This window comes from Vidua chalybeata, chromosome 10 (genome assembly GCF_026979565.1).
Source record: "Vidua chalybeata isolate OUT-0048 chromosome 10, bVidCha1 merged haplotype, whole genome shotgun sequence".
In the NCBI taxonomy this organism is placed as follows: Eukaryota; Metazoa; Chordata; class Aves; order Passeriformes; family Viduidae; genus Vidua; species Vidua chalybeata.
The window spans coordinates 13320530-13326710 of record NC_071539.1 but is presented as its reverse complement, the minus strand read 5'-3'; the positions used below and the strand labels follow the sequence as shown (position 1 = coordinate 13326710).

Sequence of the window (6181 nt, the reverse complement as noted above, 5' to 3'; positions counted from 1 at the left end):
ATGGAAGAATGAAATCTTGAGCACCTCGATTTCAGGGGCCACTGGAATGCGTTGTGCCACTGTTTCCGTGGCACCCCACTGCCGTTGCTTGTCCTCTCTGAATGTCCCCTCTCCCACAGTGTGGGGTCACAGAGACAGGGAAGCACGGATGGAGAGCAGTCCCTAACAGATGGCTTCCTGCTTGGAGTGTGTTAGCTGCTGAGATGTCAGGGAGCCCTGGGAGCCTTCTGCAGTTTTCTGAAGACAGGCTTGCTCTTTTAAGTGCCTGAATGCAGTTTAGATGGATTTTGAGTGTTTAATTGTACAACTGTCCTCTCTGCAATATGGAGCTTGTGGCACACTGTAACACACCATCCATTCACTATCATCCAGTGGCCCAGCTAGGAGCTCAGGTGAGCTGCTGGTTCCCCTTGTGTGCTCAGTCACTTGCCTCTTTTGAGTTTTCTCCTTCCACCCTACCTGTGTCTCATGCCACCAGCCAAGACATTTGCCTCCCCCAAGCTCTCAGGGGATCTATATTGAGATCTATAGGAGACTGAAAAACACTTCTCAGCTTTTCTTTTCTTCATGCCACTTAAGGAGGTTGTCAGTGTCCCTGAAACTTTTGGTCACCACTGGTCCTTCTACCTGTGCTGTAGGTGGGTAGCAGCCCTGGGCAGAGGCAGAGACTCGGCCTTTTGTGCAGCCAAGTCTTTCCTGGTGGCCCCTCTGTCCCCGCTGAGTCTGCAGTGGTGGGTGAGTGGGTCATGGACAGGCTCTGAGAGCCACAGAACTCCACACTGCTGTTCAGAGGGAGAATGACCTCTGACAGACCTTCCCACCCTGTGTTGGGTGGTGACTAATCCTGTGGGGAAAGCAAACACAGGGAAAAGATTGGGCAAAGTTCACACAGCTTCCCTGGGGAGGGAGCTTAGCCTTCCATGTGTGGATCCATGCTCTGTACATGAATACAGTGACATTTCTATCTCTCTAACATCTCCTCTTAAAACTGCTCCAGGATGTCTTGCTTGTCAGATGTGGGTGGCTCTGGCATTGCATTTCTTGTGGAGCAAGGCACAGAGTTCTTGGGAAATGGTCTCAGGAGTTGTTATTTCCATAACTCTCATTCTCCAGGGACTGGGGGAAGTGGGGACAGGAAGAATTGTGAGACCAGCTATTATAAAAAGAAAAAAAACAAAAAAAAAAACCCCAAAAACTTTTCTCTGATGCTGCATGCTTGAGCTCTAAAAGTACTGTCTTTTAGATATCTATAAAAGTCACTGACATTACCATGGCACTGAATTTGTTGGCTCAGCTTTTAATTCTTTTTATGGTGAGAAAGACACTGAAAGGTGGGGAGACAACTCCAACTGCTTCTACCAGCAGTCCTTAGACCTGGCATACCCCTCCCTCCTCCTGCCTCCCTTGCCATCCCTCTCAGCCAGTGCCACACCAGCCAGCATGGCAATGCAAAGCGGTTTTGCACAATGCCAAAGTGGCTGCAGTGTCAGGGAGGGCTGCCACACCACAGAGCTCTGCAGATGCAGTTCTAGGTGACAGGTGGGAATCACAAAAGCTGGATGTGCAGGTTGGATTCTCTCTGCTTACCCCTGTGCTGGGTTTTGATTGAAAGACAAGAAACAAAAAGCAAACATAATTTAGGGGGTACAAAGGAAGCAGTGGCAGCAGACCTAAGGTTCAGGGGTTTTTCTGGACTGCATTTCAGTTTTCAAGGGAGGAGCAATGGTGGGATGGCAACATTTTGAATTGCCACCCCACCTGATATTTTTCTTTGCTTTTCTTTGCTTCTTTTCCACCAGGGAGAAACATTTGTGGTGGGTGCTTCTGAAAGGAAAGGCTTGGAGGCCCATCTTCTAGCCTCCAACAAAATAATTTGTATTTTTAAAAATTTCCTGATAAATGAAACTTCGGCATTACTAAAGACAACATCAATGTGCATGAAACAAAATTAATTTTAAATTGAACTGTTTTGAAATGAAAATATTATTTTTCAATAAAGTCAGAATAAAATGCTTTGAAACTTTTCTGCTTGGTTTGGTTCAGGAAGTGCAGTACAGCTGAAATGGACCTATTCCTTCAGGAGTTTTTTATTTTGAAAAAGCAACTTTTTCTACCTGAAAAGCACTGCCCCTCTCCAGTTAGAAGCCTAACAGCCCTGGTGGTTTGTGGTGGGAATTTTCTGAGGTGCATAAATAACTTGGGTAGTTATGAACACTTTAGCCAGAACCAGATTTGTCATATTTAATGTCTTAAATATTGGTGGAACAACTCGTATTAAATCCTATGTACTATAATTTTTTCCTGATCAATTCCATATTTATAGCATTAATCATTTCTCTGCAGTTAATTAAGAGAATTGATGGCTCTCAGGCTTCCTTAAGCTGATTCTTTAAATAAATATATCAAACAAGATCTCCATTACCCAAATCAGACTCCGCCACAATAGCTGTACAGGGGCCAAAGGGACAGGAGCACAGATCCAGAGAGCATCCACAGGGACTTGACAAACAAAAAAGTGATATTTCAAGCTTGTGTCTCAGTGGAATGGGGAAATAATAGCAATATAATCAAGGGAGTGTTTGTGTAGCCCTTATGGTTTAAAAACCTTTTGCCTCAGCCGCGCTAATACTCTGAAACAAGGATGCTGATTATATGACCAATTGTTTGGCATGTGTTCCTAAACTGGTTTATAATTACCAAATTAATCTCTCTGAGGTATTAAAAGCCTATTTGCACAATCTTTGTAAAACTAAAAGGGAAGTGAAGCACTTTACCTGTGTTGATACAGAGCCCCGCAAATAGCAACTATTTGTTTTTGTAGCTGTTGTGGCTCTGGGAACAAGTAAATATAAACAGCAGGAAACACAAATACAGAGGCAGTGCAATTGGAGGCTGTCAGGAAGCAGTATGGTGGCTTCAGGAGCTGAATTCGGCTTGAAATAAGCTTTGTCTCAGTATGCGTAAGAGGCTTTGGCACTGTATCAGACCTCTGGGGAAGCCACTCAGCAGGGTGGGGATTACTATAGTTTGTGCTTCCCAATTCACAGCAAACTTGCTTCTCTGTCATACCCGTGCATTAACTCTCTCTGTCCCACCTCGGCGCTTTTTGTGGGGATTTGTTTGCTTTCGAGCAAGCAGCCTGACATGCGCTCGGGAGAGCCGAGAGCAGCCCGGCGCACGGGGCCGAGCGGCCGCGCAGCGCTCTCCTCGCCGCCCAGGGAGGCAGGCGGGCAGGCACGGAGGGAGGCACAAAGATGGCTAATTTTGCCAGGCTGGATGGTTCTCCTCGGCGATGCATGTGCTGTAGTTGCTCTGACAATACCATCTAAAATGCAAATGAATTATGCCTGCGTGGAAGAGCTGGCAGTGAGGGCTGTGTAGACCTGCTGCTGGCATAAACTTCCTCCTAACGGGGCTTTTTTTTCTCTCTCTCTCTGTGTGAACACATGGGCTCCACTCTCTTTTGAGGTTTCACAAGGGGTTAATTCTCTCTTAGCTGTGGGAATATTTTTCGTTAGGAGCAACTCGATGGTTATTCCTAACACATGACTATCAAAGACTCAGATTAGCCGAGGGGGAGGGGAAAGACTCCTGAGTTTGCACTTCCTGTCTCTTAATAAAGCTGAAATTCCAGAAGTATTTAATATCATTGTGGTTTACATAGGAAATTGTCTGAACACTCTTAGTAAGTAACTGAATATATGGCTGCTATGTTGAATACCATTTGTCCACGGTCGTTTTTCTTTCAGTTATGTTAGATATCTAGAAAATGTTGTAAAAGCGGGATCTTGTTACGGTGCACAGCTTAATGAGGAACTATAAAATACAGTTTTAAAAATTTAAATATTTAAAATGTATTGGGAAATGTGAGGTGCACCAGTACTAAAGAAACAACAGCAATTGTTTTATATGCACTGCTAAGGCAATAAAATGTGGATTCCTTATGTAGGTCCAAATGTAGCAGCTGGATTTGGCTTTATGAACCATGAAAAATAGTTCCCATCTGGAAGTTGATGTTGAATAAAGATGCAACAGTAAGGCTGCATCTTACATGTAACATTTATACGTTTCCAACTCAATACAGCACTAGTATTGGAGAGGAAAGGGTGAGCGAGAGGGAGATGGGAATATACAAATCAGAAGCCTCTGGCCAACGTTTTAATGTACATTCTCTAATTTAGCAGCCTCAGGTTTTGGCTGCTGGGTTAGGTTTTTTTGATTTTTTTTTCAGAAAAACCCTACCAATAGTCAACAGTGTACAAGTACAAAAGGCTTCTGAATGTCTTGCACCACATTCACTGCTTCAAAGACCATTGTCTTCATCTCACTGTCAAATAAGTAAGAAAGTAATGTTACTATTCTCTGATATTCATCCCCCCAAACCTTCCTACAGCCTTCCCACCTATCAAATTGGCATTTAAAAGTATGTTCATGGGGCCTGCAAATCAGGAATTCTGTTTCAAAGTGGTTGGCCCCTTGCTCTTTACCTGCACTCTGCCATGAGCAATGTCTGCAACATGCAAATGCCTCATTTTAATATCCTAAAACCCAATCATAAGATGCCCAGGAGATCCTACTTCCTCTCACACAGAAATATAAAGGTCGAATTTAGAGACCTTTTTACAAAATCTGGCCCCAGACAAAATTTTATTAATTCCTAAAAGATTTGTCAGATTTGTGATGCCCCAAAGTTTTTAAAAATTCAAATTGCATACAAGCATAGTCCATGCTAAAACCTTACCCTACAAATTAGGTTGTAAATTCTTATTAATAACATAAGGCAACAAAAAGTCAATAAAGGAATGAAGTTGGAACATTTTATTGGCTCTTTTTTGCTTCCTTGAGCAAGAATTATTTCTAATGCAAGATGAAGTGTTAGGAGACGTGATGATCCCCTTTTTGCCTAGAAGATGTTGTGAGGTTTCTTTAACTGCAAGACTTTCATGGTGGCCCCAGTGCTGCAGTGCATCTGGCTGAAAAGATTTCCTGTATTTTTCTAAAAGGGTGCTGTTATTGTTCCTGCTGCTCTGGTTGTTTCCATGAGCCTTTAAAATGAAACCAGGTCCCACACCAGTTTGTGAGGCAGACATTTTAAATGTTGGGAAAACTTTAAAATCAAAGTTGGATTTTGCAGGTATTCATTGTTATCAGACTATGGGAATCTTGAAATACCTTTAATCCACATTTACCTTTAATTTGAAATAACAAGACACCCTGATGCTTGCAAACTCTATTCCTTTAACATAGGAAATAAGAACCACATATGTTTAATATACTGACATGTGCAACACTCACTTGGTACATGTGGCCCACTGATGTGATCATAGGCTTTCCTCAAGTTAGCTCTTCAAATCAGAAGGTAGTGTCACCCTTTGACCTCTGGATATCCTGAGATCCCACATCTCCACTACTCCTGCCTATTCTGATCCCCTGCTCAGTGTAGCACTAGAGCACTGGCATTGGAGAGAGAGAGAAAGAGGGAGGGGGTGATGCAAATATATTAGAAGACCCATAGCAACACTTTTATGTGTATTCTCTAATTTTAGAGTCTTGGGATTTGATTGCTTGTTTTGTTTTTGTTTTAGTTTTTTCTTTTTGTAGGATAACCCTACTACCAACAGTCCCTGTACAAGTAAAAGGCCTTTGAATGTCTTTCACCACATACCTTCCTCCAAAGCCCATTGGCTTCATCTCCATGTCAGTTAAATAAGAAAGTCCTGTCCCTATTTTGTGATATTAAACCCCTCAAGCATTCCTACAGCCTCTCCACCCATGCCTGGGGAAGGCTCTGGAGGTTTGTTCCAGGAAGGTGCATGGCTGTGCAGGCACAAGGGAGGCCACAACCCCTTTGACAGAAGTTTTGCCACGGTCTGAAGTCTGCCATAGCCTTTTTTGAAGAAGTTTCTGAAGCTGAACTGAATGATGTGTTTGTGTGCTAGTGTTTGACTCTAGCAGTCTATTTTCTATGCAGGGTTCTTGGAGTTTCTGGCAGATACTCCTCAGGCTGGAATCCAGACAGCTTGTCTGAGCAAAGAGAAAACACTCTCCTTCACTCCTCAAAATATTAGTTAAAGACACTGTATTTGCAGCTCCTTGGATAAAAGCATCCCTAATGGTGAGTGTGGTCTGAAAACAGCAGGATGGACCTGCTTCAAAGGAGATCCACACTTGTAGGTTTAAT

At 43.1% G+C, this 6181-nt stretch overlaps 1 long non-coding RNA gene across 1 annotated transcript; it reads left to right on the top strand.

Annotated features, from left to right (window-relative positions):
* The first annotated feature begins 225 nt into the window (after positions 1-225).
* LOC128793223 (uncharacterized) lies at positions 226-2024 on the top strand. The gene is made up of 2 exons (XR_008432697.1): positions 226-392; positions 1800-2024. It is a non-coding gene; the product is annotated as an uncharacterized LOC128793223 (long non-coding RNA).
* The last annotated feature ends 4157 nt before the right edge of the window (positions 2025-6181 follow it).